The following is a 20,073-nucleotide window of genomic DNA, read 5'->3' on the forward strand; positions in this document are numbered from 1 at the left end:
CAGGAAACCAGGAAAGCACACCTCACACAGTCTTGCAGAGGGTACTACAAATCCTCCCAAGGAGTACAGAGGCAATGACAGTCAGGCTGCCAGGAGTTGGGAGGCTGTTTGGGGTTTAAGTGTGTGTGTGTGTGTGTGTGTGTGTGTGTGTGTGTGTGTGTGTGTGTGTCTATGTGTGTGTGTGTCCAGGAGACAACTTACAGGAGTCTGTTCTCCCCTTTCCATCATGACATGGGTATCCAGGATTCAATTCCAGCCATCAGCCATGTTGGCAAGCACCTTTACCTGCTGAGCCATCTTGCTGGCCTTTTGTCGAGGGGTAGGGGGTCTTTGAGGGGGAGGGGTTAGTTTTGTATTTAAAAGACAGAATCACATATATCCCCAGGCTAGCCTTAGACTAGATACATAACTGGGAGTGACCTTTAACTTCTGACCCTCTTGCCTCTGCCTCTGAAGGGATGAGCTTTACAGGCATGTGTTACCACACCCAGCTTAGGCTCCTGGTTTCAATGGCAGTGTACCCAGGAACACTAACCATTGCTTTGAAGCAGAGGCAAGATGTGTTTCACGTCGGGATGCTTTTCTCCACATACCCTTCCTGGTGCCCATAAAGTGTCCTGCACAAGAAACAGAAGCAGAATCTGATGACCGAAATGGAGAGAAAATGAATTAATTGGCTACTTAGTGAATTCCCAGGCCAGAGATTGGAGCCAAGGAAAGGAGGTTGCTGTTGGAAACCCCAGTAAATCCCTCTGTTAATCTGCCCTTCCAAACAGGCGCACAAAGCTGGGCTTGGGAAACGAAAATCTGTGGGAAAGTCAGAATTTGAACCAAATTGAATTACCTGTGCCGAGAACTGGTTCGGACGCATCCAGGCATTTGTCCACAGCTCTCAGACACTCTGCCCTCTCCAGTGCTTTCAGACATAGAAGAAAGCCCAGGTGACCCTGTTAGTATTTCCACACCTTAATTGGATGAGCAACAAAGGCGATGCCAATTGACTGACAGACCCAGAAAGCCAGCTCTCCAAGGCCCAAAGCCCAGCCATGACGTTGACACTGGGGCGACAAGGGAAATCTCTTAGCCTGCTCTGTCTCCGTTTCTTCACTTCTAAATTTGGCAGAATGATAGCACTGCTTCAAAGGGTGATTGTGAGGAACGTATGAGCTGCTTTCTACAAACTGCTTAAAAAACACTCGTGGCAGAGACACGGGACTACTTAATGACTGGTGCTCTAGGCTCTGCTTGGCCTGTAGGTATAGCCTGACTCATACGGCTCCTTGTTTCTCTGAGTTTCACAGTGGCCACTGAGCATTTTGGTGTCAGACGAATGACCCTATACTATGAACTTGACCAAAGCCAGGTAGCTGCACCCCTTTCCTTACTCAGTAGCAAGAGTTTCAGACATATCTATTGCCTGTGTAGCCCACTAGTGAAGTCTGACAAGCCGGGGGCCAGGCAGAGTGATGAGGAGAGTCTTGGTAGGCAGGAAGAACGCCATCAATTCCCCAGGATGGGTAGGCTGTTGCGGGAAGCCCTAGAGACCTCGTGAAATAATCTATTGTGCACAGGGCGGCCTCCACTCCCCCTTTCTGGTCTCCTTTTCTAAGTCAAAGTCACTGTCATTTTTGTTAAAGAATCAAGAGGTGGCTGTATGGCCATAAATAGTAGATGTGATGACTGAGGACTTCCTTATGCCAAGGAAAACAAGTATGGGACGGCTGGAGCCAGGAGCCAGGGGAGCCCATGGAGTCAGAGGTTCTCCATCTCCTTGGGACCCAGCTCCAGCCTGTATAGCCCTGGTCATCTGGGAAACAGCAGTACCATGGTCCTGAGGGAACGGCCTGCCAGGAACCTCAGGGCCCTGGACCAGGAGTTGCTGGGAGCTGAATGCTCCAATTTGCCATGGGAAAGGAAAGAGACAGAGAGAGGATGGTGGCCCAGAGAAACCACTGTTTAATTCAATAGGCCATCAACTGAAGGATCGCTGTGTGCAGGGCATGGAGCAGTGGGGCAGGAACAGCAAGGGCTTCTTGTGGGGTTTTTTTGTTTGTCTGTTTGTTTGTTTGGTTTTGGTTTTGTTTTGGTTTTTTTGTCCCTGAAGACCTTGAAGCAATGGTAACAGGAATAGGGACAACACACATAACGAATAGCTGATCCTCAAAGCAGTGGGTGTCCAGGCATGGTGGGAAAGCATTTGGGTGGATGTGGCCACCGGTGCATACAGATACCCATGCGTGTGTGTACACAAACTCATAAAGGCCAGAGTTCAAGTGTCTTTCCTTATTGTTCCCTGCCTCATGTTTTAAGAAGGGTCTCTCACTGAACCTGGAGCTCACCAGTACAGCTAGGCTAACTGGCCAATGAGCTTCAAGCATCCTCTCATCTCTGTCCCCAGACCTAGGGGTAAAACCCATTTATCACCATGCCTGGTTTTTACATGAACTCTGAGAACCCAAACTGAGACCCTTGCTTGTGTTTGTGGGTCAGACACTTACTGGCTGAGCCATCTTTCCAGGGTGGCAGGATTTGGGATTTTGACACGGGAAGACCCTCTGGGCACAATGATCTATATGACGAACCATGGATGTGGGGAGACAGAAGGCAGCTCCTGGGAGAACAAAGGGTCCAAATATGGAAGCTTGAGCAAGAAAAACACATGAGCGCACAGCTTGGTAGAGAGCCCTAAGTCCTAGACCGTAACATCAGGCCTGGTGCAAGAGGAAAGAGAAATCATAGACAGTTTGGTAGCCCAAAGACCATACACCAACCCGCTAACACTAGGACAACTAACTGGGATGGGATGGGAGGAGGCAGAAGGCAGATTTCTTATGATTGCCAGCCCTTGGAGGGACTGACACGTGAGGTTTGGTTTGGTTTGGTTTGGTTTGGTTTGGTTTTGTTTTGTTTTGTCTTTTTTGTGACTCCTACTAATCTCTAACTTACGCTCACAGGCCCCATGCCTTCCTGAGAAGCGGCAGTAAATGGTTTCCAGGAAGGGGAAGCCGTTGTCAGTGGTGTAGCCACTGTTGAGCTGCTCATGCTCCTGTGAACACCTCCTTACTCATGCTGTTAGACCATAGGAATGTTTGTCCCCTCAGTGAATTAATCCACTGATGAGCTCAGAACTGAATGGGCCACTCATGGGTACAGCCTAGGTGGAGAAAGCAGGTCACCAGGAGCATGCCCTCCACGTGTAGATCTTGTCTTCAGGTACTTCCTGTCTGTCTGTCTGTCTGTCTGTCTGTCTGTCAGCCTGCCTTCTATTCATCTCAGCTGGCTCCACCGAGTCTCCTCATCCATGCTTTTCTATCTCAGCATGCGCAGGCTCACAGGTGATGGGACCCTGGGGACTATGTAACACCTCTAAAACCTGGAGTAAAAGTAAAACTTCCCTCCTCTTAAGTGCTTTCTTTAGGTGTTTTGTTGGCAGTAAAGAGTGAATAAAATACTAATCAAGGTACCAGCCTGTGGGGGAAAAAGATTTTTTTTCAAAAGGCAGTAAGTTTGGCGGTAATTTTATCTTTCCTCTGAAGTATCCTTTCTCCTTCCCCCTTGTACATCAGAAGAAAAACCACCTACCCCATGGCTTTCTTCCCTTTCTGTCCTCTCTTCTCCAGGCTTATTTCCTCAGCCTATCCTGGAACATGCAACAAAGAATGCCCCCTTTGGATCATAGGAGTAATTTCTGGTCTGTTTCTTCACAGCTATATCTGTTGCTCCCATGCCACAAGGGGGAAAAAAACCTGCCCCAGTCTCCAATAAGGAACTCACAGGGACTGCCGTTCACCTGCTGGGGAGTGGTGGAATCTGGGGGGTGTTGCTGCCAGAGGCCACATGAGCACTGGCCTTTGGCTCTGGGAGCAACAGAAGCTGCCGTTGAAATGGACCTTTGCCATGACCCGGTCCTGAGGGAGCATCTGCAGATCTGTGGCTGTCCTGGAATAGGCCATGGGAAAGTCCAAGAGCAGCCAAGGGCTGCTGACAAGCATCCCAGAAGCCCACTGGAATGTTGTACCAGAATATTCTGAGCCCTAAGGTCTTGGGTTCTATGCTACTTTGCTCATTTTTATGTACAAAAAAAATGGCTTGTCTCTCAGCTGGGAATTCATAACCCTAAAGTTACCCCCAAAGCACTAGCTCCAAGCACATCACTCAGTCCCAACCTCTACACCCCACCCATCCCCCTATATAACTGATAACCAAGGTACCAGGGACCCGGACACCACAGCTTAGCAAGGAAAGAAAGCCAGACCCCCAGGACTAAGAGACCATGTTCAGGGAAGTAAAAGCTGAGATCTAAATCCATACTCAGTCCTCAAGTGCTTCTGCCAAGGCCAGGGGAAAGCAAGCCTCTCTGGGGGCTCTCTTCACTCGCAGTCAACCCCAGCAGGTAGAGCAGCCTCAGCACTCAGTAGGGTGTGACTGAAGGGACAAACTGTGGGGCTACACAAAGAATCTCCAAGCAGAGCAATATGCCCAGAAACAGAGTAGATCAGCTTCCATTCTGAGAAGAGAGATGATGGGAAAACAAGAATTAATGTGTACAAAAAAAAAATCCTGTTTTTCACTTATAATCCATGAGTTAAGACTCTTTTCCACGTTTCTTGATGGTTGGGAAAATAATGGTTGGGCAAAGAAAAATAATATTTCATAATAAATAAATACACAAAGGCCAAATTTGCATTCATAAACAAAAGCTTGGGGCCACATAGCCACTCTCATTCACATACTGAGAACTTGTGCAACTACTCTTACAGTATAGTGCAAGACTGAGTGCCTGCCACCAAAACTGCATGGGAGCTCCAGGGTCAAACTGGGTTCTGGGTTCAAACTCAAACACTGCGAAGACTCATAAAGCTAAAAGTCTCTGCTTCCTAAGTCTATATAGATCAAGTTCGCTGATTTCTGCCCTAATCCAACAAAAAAAAAATCTCCACCTTCCTTTCCAATAGAAACCTTTTTAGAGTGATACAAATCAACTTCATTGGTATAAATTGCTTATCTGATGCTATATATATATATATATATAGCATCCATATATATATATATATGGAATCAGTTCAAAATGAGAAAGACTGAGGAAAACATTTTTTAAAAGAGAAACCCTAAAGAAAGTCCTAGTCTACATTTTGATATTGCTAAGGCTTGGAATCAGCAGAAAATAAAAAAGAAACATCACTGGGTTCAGAAGGGGGCCCTTCACCAGATCCTGAATATCTTCACTCCCTACACAGCCTAGCCTCCCATATCTTATCTCCACAGAGACATGCATTCTGAGACAACACGAGCACTGGTGTCTCTGGAAGCCTCCTTGAAACATCCACACACAGCTTACAGTGGCAGAAAGACAGCAAAGTGTATTCTAGAACCAGATACAGCAACTGGCCTCCACCCATCCCTGCAAGCAGCCAGCACTCCAGGACCAGTCCACTCTGCAAATGACATCACAGCTCCTTTCCATCCCTCTCTGAGTCAGTGCTCACCTCTAGGCTGCAAACTTCTTGAAAATATCAGTCTTAATGACTTAACTTCCCTGAACGTGATATGATGCCTATTATGTCCAAATCAGGATAGGCATTCAACGGGAGCTGTTCTCCTCCTCTTCCCTTTCTTGTGCTGCCATATATGTAGGAGGCACAGAACGGAATCCATGGACTAAGTATAGAGGTTCCTCAGAAAACAAAAAGGGAGCACACGGTCTAGCCATGTCATTCCTGGGTCTATACCCAAAGGACTCTAAGGCAGCACTCAACAGAGAAAATACTTACACACTACAACAGCCAAGACATAGGCCCAACCTAGATGCCCATCCACAGATGAATAGATAAGGAAAACTTGGTGCATGTGTACAGTGAAATTTTGTTTGGCTAAAAAAGGATGAAATTTTGACATTTACAGGAAAATGGGTGGAACTGAGATCATTATGTTAAACAAAATAGGCCAGACTTGGTTAAACAGACAGACAAGACACGTCTGTGCCTTTCCACAATGTCTGTATTATTGAATGACCTTAAATTCACAAGGCATGGCAGCTTTGTTGGCAGTAGTTTGTTGAGTTGCCCTCATTTCCCTAACAGCTGGCTGAGATAAGCAGATTCTTCCATTCCAATTTTAAGCCATATTTTCTCTCTTGTGAGAAATAAAGATTTAAATTTGTGGGTGTAAGGGGTATGACATGAAAATAGGAAGGGGATCACAGGATGGAAGGGAGAGATCTAAAGAGGAAAGGCGAGGGTAAGGAGAAAGGAGAATGGGATGTTGGTGCCATGGAAACAGAAGAGGGACTGACTCCTTGGGAGGCAGATAAAGGGACCAGCAAAGAAGAGAGAGGGAGGTAAGGGGAGAGAGTAAGAACAGAGTCTAATGGATGCGTGTGAAAATGTCACTGTGTTAATCAAAAAGATAAATTTAAGAAAGAAAATGAAATTCAAAATATAAAAATAAATTGAGTTTGAAAAAATTTTAGTGAGGTGCTACCAACTGCCTCCTTCCCCCAAATCCTTGACAGAAAAGTAAATCTGCACATTTGTGAGTTGAGTATCCTCCACAGAGTATCTTCACATGAGCATCAGGGTTGCCTCACTTTGCATCTACTTTGTCTGGCTGAAGGAGTCGTCTTCACTTGCTTTTCCTTCTGGCCCCTCAAACATTTAGGGAGATACACACACACACACACACACACACACACACACACACACACACACACACACACACACCCGGAGATCCTCAGCCCCTCCTCCCTGGACTCTTCTTACTTCACTCCAGGCACAGGGGAAAAAAAGAAACCCTCCCTCTGCTGGGATACCAAGCCTTGATTGCTTGTGAAGCTGAAGAGAGTCATTTTGCAAATCTTCCTGAGCAAGAAGAAAAGAAACACTCCTCTCTCAACAAGTATGCCTAGCTTCCAGCAGAGAGTTATAAGAAATATAAATATAAGTCATCTCTTGGCAGCTGCTGGGTACCCCAGCAACCTGGAACTTCTGTGGGATGCCTTCATGACAAAGACCTCAGAGACACACTTTTTCAACAGCTGGATTTTTCAGAACTGACTCCTTCAGGAACATTGACCGCTCTCCCAGAACAGAGCCCTGCTAAACTTCAATTTAATGGGAAAATTTGATAAGATAACAAAAGCCCTTGTGGGCACTTTTAGTCAAGCCAACTCACAGTGCTATGGAGAACTCCTAATTTGAACCTTACAAGTGAAAACACAATCGTGTAATAAGAGTTGTGAGTGGGAAATAAGGTCAAGAGCACTAGGAAGTGGAGATAGCCATTATCAGAAACATTGGTGTCTTTCCAAAATGTCAGTGCAGCCACGAGGTAAAGTGGTCTCGCTTGCGGTGATTTGCCAAGGAGTCCTGATTTCCTTGATAGCCAGATAAGGCAAACATAAGTCCTTCTCTTTCAATCTTAACTATTAAAATTAACTCTTATACCACATAATAAAGCAAAACTAGATAGATTATAGATGAAAGATAGATAGGTAGATACGTACGTACATACATACATACATACATACATACATACATACATACATACATACACAAATGGACTAAAAGACCAATAAGTAGAATATAGACACACACACACACACACACACACACATATATATATATATATATATATATATATATATATATATATATGGTGATTTAATGGATTAAGAGGGCTGAAACAGAGGTCAAGGCCTGAGAGGCAGAACCTGATGTGGGTACACAGAGAGTGTCTGTGGAATATGATAATGAAAGAAGCTAGAGATGCTGCTGCAGAGTCGGGGCTCTGTGAGTGTCAGGGACCACGGATGCTGTAGAGGCAAAGGGCAGAGCAGAGTTCTAATGAATACTCAGGCAAAGAGATGGGCAGCAGGTTCAGACGGAAGGATGGCATCTTAGGGTTTTACTGCTGCGGAGAGCATGACAAGCCTTATAAAGGAAAGATGCCTGCCAGCCTCTGCCCTCTGCGTGCTGGGATTTAAGGTGTGCACTGCCACACCTGGCCTTGGCTATAAGTCCTTTTCCATTTTCTTTAATTCCCTTACACAAATTGGAAGCTTAGCTGGGTGGGGTTTTTTTTCTCTGAGGTCACCACTCCCTTTATTCCACTTAGCATCAGGCTTTTCTTTAATCTGTTTAAGTTCCCTGGAGCCCCTTTTCTCTTCAAAGTGTACATTTTGTATTTTTCCTTACTTAGCTTGCTCCTTTTCATTATAGGTCTGCATAAGTGTTGCCACTAATAACCAAGCAACCGAGTCAATACTAGGCTGTCTGAAAAAATCTCCTCTGCCAAAGCTGTTAATCCATGACTCTTCAGCTTAGCCTCAGGCAGATATTTTGAACAAGAGAACAACCATATTCTTTACCAAACTATCACAGGAATGACTCCTTAAGCCACATATTCATATTCTTCTCCTTGGAAACATCTTGAGCCAGGCCCCCACGGTTCAAACCACCCTCAACGCCACTGTCTTCCATGCTCCTACTACCGTCAGTGGAACTAGTGATAGGGATTCGGCCCCACTTAAAGCATTCAGCTACTTTCCTAACCCAAAGTCCCGAACTCCACACTCCTCCAAGTGAAAGCTCGGTCAGGCCTATCACAGCAATACACCAGTCCCTGGTACCATGTCTTAGGGTTTTATTGCTGTGAACAGACACCGTGACCACAGCCACTCTTATAAAGAAAAACATTTAATCGGGGCTAGTTTATAGTCCAGAGATTTAGTCCATTGTCATCACAGCAGGAAGCATGGCAACAAGCAGGCAGACAGGATGCTAAAGAAGGAGCCAAGAGTTCTGTATCTAGATATCCAGATATCTATATCCAGGCTGCCAGCAGGAAGAGAGAGAGACTGGGCCCGCCTGGAGCATCTGAGACCTCAAAGCCTGCCCTCTCTGACACACTTCCTCTAACAAGCCTACTCCCACTCCAACACGGCCACACCTCCTAATAGCACTGCTCTCCATGAGCCTATGGGGGCCATTTTTTATTCAAGCTACCACAGATGGGTAGACAGAAAGATATCAGCTCAATTAGGGGATAGTAGTCGACAGTGGGACCAAGTAGAGCTGAATCCCCGAGACAGCTATGAGCTCTCTGCCTATGGGTCCCTTGATGCTCACACCAGGTGGTTGATGACAGGTGGAGCTACTGTCACCATTGTTGCATGTCCTTCTCCTTGTGGGGTTCAGGGGAGGAGATTTTATCTTTTACTTGTTCTGGTATGCCTCCTAAGTTCTCAGAGTGCTGTTGCTGAGGACAAGAACCTGTGGCTAGACAGATCATAGGCCCTAGGGAAGACCCAGGTATTATTACTCTGATATATGGGCACAGTATTAAACCAGCTCCTAATGACTTTTTATTATACTCATATAGCAATGCATCGCTCAACCCCCATTACAGAAGCTTCTTTTTGAAGCAAATGGCAATTAACATAGAGATCCAATATATTAGTTAGTTTTTCATTGCTGTGATAAAACACCATGACCAAAGCAACCTCTAGAAAGATATGTAACTTGGGCTTACAGTTCCAGAGGGGTAAGAGGTCTCTCATCATCATCTTGCCAGGGAGCCTGACAGGAGGCAGGCGGGCATGGCGCTGGAGCAGTCACTGGCAGATTATATCCTGATGCAGAAATAGGGTGTCCTGGGCATGGCAAGAGTCTTTGGAAACTGCAAGCCTGCCCCCAGGGACACACCTCCTTCAACAAGGCCACACCTTCTCATAATCCTTCCCAAATAGCCACCAAATGAGGACCAAGTATTGAAATGCCCCCAGATTTATGAGAGGAGGCGTATCTCATTCAAACTACCACACTCATAACTGGTCAAAGTGAGAATAAGAGACGTCAGAATGCCCACACCCATTGGAACGTCTGTATCCCGTCCCTTCTTCCTGAGGCTCAGAGATCATTGTTGAAGTTGGGGTATGCCTTAGTCATCGTTCTACTGCTGTGAAGAAACACATGACCACTGCAGCTCTTATAAGAGAAGGCATTTACCATGTGAGTGTTTCTGCTTCTGGGTTAACTCACTCCTTATGATTATTTATAGTTCATTCCATTTGTCCATGAATTTTGGAAATTCCTTGTTTTTAATAGCTGAGTATTCCACAGTGTAAATGTACCACAGTTTCTTTATCCAATCTTCTACTGAGGGACACTTAGGCTGTTTCCATGTTCTGGCTATTATGAATAAGGTCGCTATAAACATGGTTGAGCATATGTCCTTGTTGTGTGCTGGAGCTTCCTCTGGGTATATTCCAAGGAGTGGAATAGCTTGGTCTTGAGGAAGCCCTATTCCCAGATAGTGCCAGATAGATTTCCAAAGTGGTTGTACTAGTTTGCACTCCCACCAGCAATGGAGTGTTCCTCTTTCTCCACATCCTTGCCAGCATGTGGTGTCGCTTGAATTTTTGACCTTAGCTGTTCTGATGGGTGTAAGATGGAATCTCAGAGTCATTTTTATTTGCATTTTTCTGACAACCAAAATGTTGAGGACATTAGCCCAAGGGGCATGTCCGATGAAAGTCTTCACTCATCAGGAAAGTAGGACAGAAGGGAGGACATCCTATTGGAACTTTAGGTGAGAGAAGCATGGGAGAATGGGGAAGTAGAAGAATCTAGAGGGTCCTAGAAACCTACAAGAAGAACATTATGACAGGTGGATCTGGGCCCAGGGGTCCTGCTGAAACCATAGCACCAGCAGCAGTAAACATCAAACCCTGACCCAGATCTAGCCAGTGGACAGGACATTCTCCACAATTGAGTGGAGAGTAGGGACTGACTTTCACACGAACTCTGGTGCCCCATATTTGACCACAACCACTTGATGGCACTTGATGGCCTGGTGGCACTCAGAGGAAGGATAGCAGGCTACCAAGAAGAGACTTGATACCCTATGATCATATACAGGGGGAGGAGGTTCCCCCTCAGTCACAGTCATAGGGGAGGGGAGTAGGGGGAAAGCAGGAGGGAGGGAGGAATGGGAGGATACAAAGGATGGGATAACTATTGAGATTTAATATGAATGAATTAGGAAAAAAAGAGAAGGCATTTAGCTGAGGGGGGCTTGCTTACAATTTCAGAGGCTTAGTCCTTAATAATTATGGTGTGGAACACAGCATGCAAGAAGACACTGAAATAATAGCTGAGAACTACATTCTGATTCAGAGACAGACAGACAGACAGACAGACAGACAGACAGACAGACTGACTGACTGACTGACTCTGGGCTTGTTGCAGGCTTTTAAAACCTCAAGCCCATCCCCAGTGACACACTTCCTCCAACAAGGCCATACTTTTTAGTCCTTCTAATCCTTTCAAATGGTGCCAGTGAGCATTCAAATCTATGAGTCTATGGTGGCCATTCATACTCAAACCACCACAGGCAGAAAGATTGTAAGGGCCAGCGCTCGTGGAGGACCACAAGGAAACAGTTCTCTCTAAACACAACAGGACAGTTGGCTATGTGAGCCCACAGGAGTTATGACCACATGCACAAAAGCCATATGAGATGAAGCCAGACAAAACCCCACCATGGAGAGGGAGACGGGCATGAAGTCCCGCCTGTAGCTGGGACAGGGAGAGTCAGTTTTCTCTAAGGGCATCACCCCTGGTAGGTGGGAAATGTTCCACTGCAAGTCCACACATCCAGGAATATATGGGTAGTCCAAATTTTAGTTGATAGGTTCGAAGAAACAAAAAAAAAAACCAGAATGCAAAATTGAGAGGGTAGGTGGTGGGTCTGGGGGGTGCTAGGGGGAGGGGAGACGGATACAATCAGAACACGCAAAATTCTCAAAGAAGTAAAAAGATAAAAGTTGTTTTCAACATGAGTAAGTTCTCAGCACGTTTATGGTGTGATTTTGATCCACTCACATGCCCCTATTGTCCCAATTGACAGCAAAAAGTTATCCGTCTGTGGCTTGTGCACGGTTCTGGACAGTATTGCTAATGTGCTCAGCAAAGTATAGCGTCACCCTTCCTCGGCATATGCAGTCAAAATGGAGTCAGATGCTGCTTGTAAAATGGGGTATCTCAGGGCAAGGCACTGCACACAGTGTAATATGTGATCTGAGAGTTACAGTAGTAAGGAAGATTGGAATAAAAGAATCTATGATTGCCAGAGGGAAATTGTAGCCAACTATACTGACGTAGCTTGTGTATTTATTACTTAATAAATTCTGACATTGTGGAAAGGCACAACCATGTCTATGTCCCTAACACAGCATACTCGCACTCACAGCAAAGTTCCTCCAGAATCTCAGCTTCCTCAGTATCTGCCAACCCAAAATTCTAGAACCAGGATGACTGTAGCTTATTCCTGTTAAAAGACAAGAATGAGACAACAGCTTCCAGGTGAGTGTGCTCGGTGGCCTTTGGCTGGCGGAAGGCTGTGCTGTTTCTTTAAGGCTGGCTGCCTGGTTTCCGCTGGGGTTGGTGCTTGGTTTATTTTAGATGCTGCGTCTAGTAGGCTGGCCTGCCTTGGCTGTTCCCCAGGGATGAGGCCAGCACCTCTTGTTGTTGCTAGAGCGGCAAGCTACAATTTCCATGGCACCCAGGTAGCAGGAGCAGATTGGCAGCAGTGTCTGGGCCCTTACCAGCCTGCTAAGGAGGAAATGCCCCCACTGTGAGTCTTGTCGTGTAGCCCGATCACTGTTGCTAACATGCTGTGTGGTTTGTTTTTCTTCCTCCACAGGCCTTGGTTTCTTCAGCTATGAAACAGTAGTTGTGCTGGGTAGAAATCACATAGAATAAGAGAAAGAATGTGAGGGGCAGGAGAGATGGCTCAGGGGTTAAGAACACACTATCTGCTCTTGCAGAGGTCCTGAGTTCAATTCCCAGCAACCACATGGTGGCTCACAATCATCTATAATGAGAGCTGGTGCCCTCTTCTGGTGCATAGGTGTACATGCAGGCAGAGCATTGTATATATAATAATAAATCTTTTAGGTAGGGGAGAGAGAATGTGGATCCTAAGACTAGAAGAATTAGATTAAAATTTTGGCTTCATCGTTAACTTGCTTTGACATGGTAGGCAAGTAACTGAACCACATTGTCTACTAGTTTCTTTGTCTATAATCCCCCCCTCCCTCCCTCTCTCCCTCTGTCTCCATTCTCTCCCATTAATCAGTGATCTGATGAAGTATGCACAAAATTTTGATGAGAGATGTTAGACTAGAGTTTCAGAGCGAGGAATCTCTCTGCACAGGACAGGTAAGGAAGAGAAATACACTAAAGGAAACACGGTTTGGGTTGGGAGTTGGTATTTGCCTAGAAAGAGAATGATAAACTAGAATAAAACCCATGAAGAGAAGAAAAGTGGGGGAAGCCCAATTGGGAAATTCAGATTTAAAAGCAGCCTTCCCACTGTTCCTTCTTTATAAAAATCAATAGAACAGTGTTGTGTTGCAAAGGAACAAGATGTAAAAGGACAAAAGGAATGTGTACTGCTTGAAATATGAACCATTTTGTATGGATGGATTCAAGATGTATAAAACTGTATGTGTTAAAGAACGTAAAGAGGAATGCTTAGGATTTCTTTGTATGGCTGTGATTGTGCTGACTCAGCAATTTCCAGAATGTTGGTGGAAACTTAGACACACACACACCCCAAATATTCAGAGAAGAAAGAAACATGTTCCCTAGTGAACTAAATTTAGGAATGGCAGCATGGTGCATCTCTTTCCTGAGGATTTGCAATAAATGTCAGCATTTTGTCAAAGCTTTTTTTTTTTTCCTAGTTGTATGTTTAACCCAGTAACTCCCAATTCCCTTCTCTTATGTTGGATAGTGAGATAAATCCTCTGAGATGAATCCTTCCAATTTGGGAGGAAGCTCATTAAAATGCTGTGTGTTCTAAAGGGAGATGAAACATCTCAGCCTTCCCTGAAGCTCCCTAAACTCAGGCTTCAGGAAGTCCCTGGAACTGGCCAGATGCTCAAAGCTCCTCTCTCCCAGAACACACATAAGCAGTAACCACTGCTGAGAGGCAGTCTGAGACAAGATGAGCTGCCTAGAGATTTAGGCCAGCCAAGCTGCCTGGAAGACACAGAGACCAGCCAAGCTGCCTGCAGGATGCTTAGACAACTCAGTTGTCTGAAAGAGACACACTCCCAACTTGAGCTGCCAACAGGCTATGCAGTGAGATCCAGGTTTTTAGCTTTTGTGAACTGCCACCTATGCTGGGGTGGCCTTTGATAATGCAGCAGTCTTTGAGCTGTTTCTGCTCCTGTAACCCCAATAAAACTCATTGGTGTCCTTAGTTTGGTCCTTCATTGGGTCCCCACTGGGTTGAGTTGACTTTTGTGAATACCTCCAGAGTAGTAGTGTCAAGCAATACTTCTAAACCAGTTTCCCATGTAAAGCCTGTTAGCTTGCAGTGAATTTAGCAGGGCTCTTCTTCAAATGAACTAAAGTAGAGACAGAAGAAATATTTGAAAAAATCATCTTTTTTCCCTGTGCCTGACTGTATACACAAGTGCCTTTGTGAGACAAGCATGTGTTTTGGGAAACTGTGTCCATTTCTTCATTTGTAAAGGCATGGTACTTATGTGAAGATCATTGTGAGGATCAGATGTGCAACACGGATACTACTCAATAAGAAAAAAATGACATCTTTATTTTAACACTGCTCTCTGAACTCTCTCTGCCAGTCAGTCATTCTGTGATATCTAAAACACCCTGGCCAATGAGAAATGGAGGTAGCAATCTTACGGCACCTCCTGTCTCTGTTTCCTTATAGAGCCAACCCAAAGCACTCACCAATAGGAAGCCAGAAGGCATATCGTAGAAGACAGTGGTGGCACCATCTGAATGCTAAGACACTCCATGAAAAGGAGGACAAGTTCTCCTAAGCAGATGAGAGCTGGTAGCATCAACTCTTCCTGGCTGGCGACTGGCCAGCAGGAGATGGAGAATCATTGTAGTCATCTTCCAGTTCCAAGAGCAAGTATCACAGAGAAGAAGCCAGATCCACACCCTGGATAGTCAAACACCCCCCATGAAGAGGAAACAGGGAGCAGAGACTTCCCATGCTGGGGACTGGCTGAGGTCCTAAGGCAAGAGCAGCTTGCCTCAGATGTCAGAGGTCTATGCCCTGCTCAGGTGCCGTCACACTAAACAAGATAGTCTGGAATCGCCCCAGCCATCAAACCCAAGTCCCCAGCTTTCCTCCCTTGTTGAAGAATATCAACTGTGGGAGATGAGTCTCTGAAGAGGTCCTGTGCTTGTTTTCACTTCCTTGATTCGTTGAGATTATTTACTGAATATGTTTATCAATGATATTTATTGAATGATTGCAAGCACATCTCCTGACAAGTACAGTGAAGCAGAAAAAGTCTATGCACTTGCAAGTTCATATTTTTGTGGGAAGTGACAAAAATAAACAAACAAACAAACCTGCATAAGTCCCCAAGCAAAGACAGAAAATTATGTCACATAGTAAGAAGCGTTTTAAGTCAAGTGAAAGATCAGTGCGTTGAGACAGATAAACTCCTTCAAACAAGGGGCCTGTGATCTGAAGACCTGAATGGAGGAAGGGAAGGAACCAGAAGAAAATAGGATGGAGAATGCCCCCAAAGAGAGGGGCAACAGGCAATAGCCTTCCAATGAGCTCAGCATGTGAGCTCAGATGGCTGCAGCCCAAGTGACCACAGGCCTGTGAGAGGAGGAGGACAGGACCAGCAGGAGATGAGCTGAGTGGCTGCAAAGCAGAACCCCCACAGGCCAATGCAAGGTAGAAGGAAGGAAAGAAAAGAGGCCACTCTGGCCACTTAGTGAAAAAAATCGATTGTGGGCTGCTCAACTTTAACAACCTAGCGCCTCCATAAGGTTGGGCTGCATGAAAGCCTATAGAGCATATTTTTTCCTTAATGATTGATGTGGGAGGGCCCAGTCTACTATGGGTGTAGCTGCCTCTGAGCTGACGGTCCTAGGTTCTGTAAGAAAGCAGGCTGAGCAAGCTGGGAAGAGCAAGCCAGTAAGCAGCACCCTTCCATGGCCTCTGCATCAGCTCCTGCCTCTAGGTTCCTGCTCTGCTTGAGTTCCTGTCCTGACTTCCTTCAACGATGAACAGTGATTTGGAAGCATAAGCCAAATAAACCTCTCTTTCTTCCCTAAGTTCCTTAGTCCATGGTGTTTCATCACAGGAAAGATAACCGTAACAAAGACAGACAGTAAAAAGCAAGAGTGGCCCCAGAGAGCCCTCAGGAGCCCTGGTCCTGTGTAGATGAGAGAGGTGGCTTGCTAAGGTGTGGCCAAGGGCGGGAAAGATCAGGAGTGTTTTTGAAAGTACAGTTATAGTTCTCTGTAGCCAATGGGATGCCAGCTGGAAGTAGAAAAAAAAAAGCTGAAGTGATTGCTCAGTCAGGAAAATGCTTGCCTTGCAAGTTTAAGAATCTGGTTTTGGCCCCAGAATATCACACACACACACACACACACACACACACACACGCACACACGCACGCACGCACGCACGCACGCACGCACACACACACACGCATGTACGCACAAACATTCATCCACATATGCACGCACCCACATGAACACACCCAACAGGAAATAAGAAGATGCCTAGAGCAGCTGCCTTTGTTCCTGAGGTGTGGAAGTCTTCAGTGGAAAACTATTAACACTTGGGTGAGATACCTACCGGGTATTCATCCTTGCTTGTGTGAGATGACTATAGGACATCCCTGCAGAAATGTTAACTTGGCATTCAACACAGCTTATCAGCATCCATGTTTAAAGCCTTTTGGACCCCCGTATCCACACAAGACCAAACACATAATCCAACGTATAAATGATAAGAGTAAGATTTTGACAACATGTGTTTATCTCAACATTCATCTTGTTTTGCAAGGGGAGAAGAGAGGCAAAGTGCCTCCACGGAGGCAAAATAACTCACTTCTGGCAGTCAAGTTTGACCCTGCAACAAAATATCTGACAGAAACAACGTAAGGGGATGATCTGATTTTTCTAGGTTTAGGTCCAGGGTCACTTGGTCCCATCACTGTGGGCCTGTGGTGAGGCAGAGAGCACCATGGCGTCATGACATCATGACATCATGAGCTGCTTGGCACAAGGTAGCTGAGAGTCAGAAAAGGAGATAGGAAGGAGCCACGGTGAGCTATAGCTAAGGACACGCCTCCAGGGATCTACTTCAGCTACGACTCACCCTGCAAAGTTTCTAGCACCTCCCAAAATAGCATCTGGAGACCAAGCCTTTAACACGCGAGCCCATGGGGACATTTCACACTCAAGCCACTGCATTCTGACCCTGACTCCCAAAGGCTCATGGGTATCTCAGAGCACAAAGTGCATTTAGCCCATTTCCAGAAGTTCTCATAGCATCTCAAACTCCCTTGGGAGTTAAACTTCACCCTCACAGCATCACACGTGGCCTTCGCAAGGGCTTCCAGCAGGGACTGTGACCCTTGGGAGTCTGAGTGGAAGCTTCTATGGTCCCATAGCACTTACACTTCTTATGCCTACAAAACCATGGCCAAATACCAAGGTCTGCCCCTGGCTCAAGCAGTAGATGGACCTTTGCATCACACTATAGTCTCCAGAGGCCCGGTTGTCTGGCCAGGGAAATACTCCCACTGGCAGCCCTATATGACCCTGCTTCTAAAGTCTTTTGGAGTTTCATATGTTTAGGTCCTCAAGATATCTTTTCTATTTCCCCCGATATGAAGTATTTCTTGCCTTCTGTTTTAAAGACTCTAATCTTTTTTTTTTTAATCAGACTTTCCTTGTCTGCGATTTTAAGTGTGCATATTTATACTGAAACTCTAATACCCACTCAAGAGCAAACAGTATGTACATGTTTTTTTTGTTTATTTGTTGCAATACTCAGGATGGAAGCCAAGGCCTGGGCATGCTAGGCAAGTGCTCCGTCACTGAACTACATCCTCAGCCCTCGAACAGCATTTTACCCTTAGAACTAGAATAAAAATGTGTGTGTCAGGCACAGACTCCTGGAACCTGAATCTTCTCTCTCAATGGTTTCTTGGCGACTCGTTCATTCTCCAGAAACAATTTCTTTTTCATGTTACACTGTGGGGAAATTTTTCCCTTTTCTTTTTTCTCTTGTTTTCAAATTTACCCTAATTTTTTTCTACTTACAGTTTGAGCTCATTACCCATTTTAATATTTCTTTTTCTCAGAATGTGCATGACGTAGTTATACCTGACTTTTAAAACAACTATGTCAGGTGGGCAAGCTTAGCATCTTGGTTGCCATTTATAAATGGGGAACTGAAGCATAAAGGTCAAGTCAACTATATTCAGACACATAACTAGGTCGAGACACAGCCCAGACCAGATCCTAGAATGGCTTGGGTCTTACTTACCCCAGGGCTTCACCCTCTGGGTCAGGAAAGCTCTTCAGGCCCAGATCTCACCATGTTCCAGCAGCTGAAAATAGACTCCCTAAGCTCTATTTTTTTTTAACATTTATTTATTCTGTGGGGGTGCCTGGGTGGGTGAGGAAGGTGGGTATGGGTAGGTGTAGTTGAGCCTGCAGTGAGAGCTCCAGCAATCCTGTTGGAGGTCACAGGACAACCTGCAGGAATCCACTATGTGGGTTCTGGAGCTGAGCCTCAGGCTGTCGGGCTGGACAGCAAGCATCCTTGCCCACTGGGCCACCCTGCTTGTCCTTCTAAAGCACTTTAGAAAGAAGATGCCACCACTGGAGTCTTAACCCTTCCCAACACACACACACACCCTTTCTCCTCGACACTCTCCTTTCATCCCTTCCACAGATTGGCTCTTACTGACAAAAGCATTTTCCTCCTTTTTCTCCTGGTCACACAGCTGAACCGTCCCTTTTCTCAGCCTCCTTTGTAGCTGGGCATCTGTACATGACTAATCTGTGATCAGTAGAATGTGAAACAAATTATTGCACTCTTTTCTCAATCAGCCCATAAGGATCTCTCAGGCTCAGTCATGCGTGTTTCTACCCTTCCACTCCCTACATTTCAATGAACACGCCCATCTTAGGGCTGAGTATCAAAAATGGGAGAACTTCAAGGCTGAAAAATCCCGGATCTCTGTGTCGCCATGTAGAAGAAAACAGCCTGCCAACTGAGAAATGTTTTGTACTTTCTGTCAACAAGAAATAAAGTCCAGGGGCAAGAGAGTTGGTTCAGCTGTTAAGAGCATGCTCTGGCCGGGTGGTGGTGGCACACGCCTTTAATCCCAGCACTTGGGAGGCAGAGTCAGCCAGATCGCTGTGAGTTTGAGGCCAGCCTGGTCTACAAAGTGAGACCAGGACACCCAAGGCTACACAGAGAAGCCCTGTCTCAAAAAAACAAAGAGAGAGAGAGAGAGAGAGAGAGAGAGAGAGAGAGAGAGAGAGAGAGAGCATGTTCTGCTTTTCTAGGGGACACAAGTTTGGTTCCTAGCAGCCCATGTTGGGTCACTCACAACCAGGAGTTAACTCAGCTCTAGGAGATATGGTACCTCTTCTGACCTATGTGGGCACCTGCATACATCTCTCTCTCTCTTTCTCTCTCTCTCTCTCTCTCTCTCTCTCTCTCTCTCTCTCTCTCTCTCCCTCTCTCTCTCCCTCCCTCCCCCCCCTCTCTCTCTCACACACACACACACACACAAAATAATACATACATATATACATACATACATACATACATATTTAAAGAAAGAGATTTCTACCATTCATAAGACATTATATATTTTGAGATTTGTTTGCTGCCATCGCTAACATATTCATCTAGGTTAGAGGTAACTACCTTAGGACCAAGAAAACACTGAAGAGCATCCACTCTATAACACTGAGACTTAGTATGAAACTAATAATGGAAATAGAAACTGCTCAGAGACAATAGGTCATGCCCTTCTTCATTGTAGAAAGGGCTGAGATCAGAAGGACAGATTCAATGTTGCCTCAGGTCACAGAGGTTAAAGGAGGTTGGCAGGCTGGACCACTCCTCTCCTAGCTACCCATGTGGTGCATTTCTCAGAAGACCAGGTTACCCCTCTGCAAACAGACAGTAAGGACAGTGTCTACACAGGCCTTAGGGAAAGACTCACATGAAACTTGCTGTCAGAAC

Source organism: Acomys minous, assembly GCF_964271855.1.
Source record: "Acomys minous genome assembly, chromosome: 4".
NCBI classification, from domain to species: domain Eukaryota; kingdom Metazoa; phylum Chordata; class Mammalia; order Rodentia; family Muridae; genus Acomys; species Acomys minous.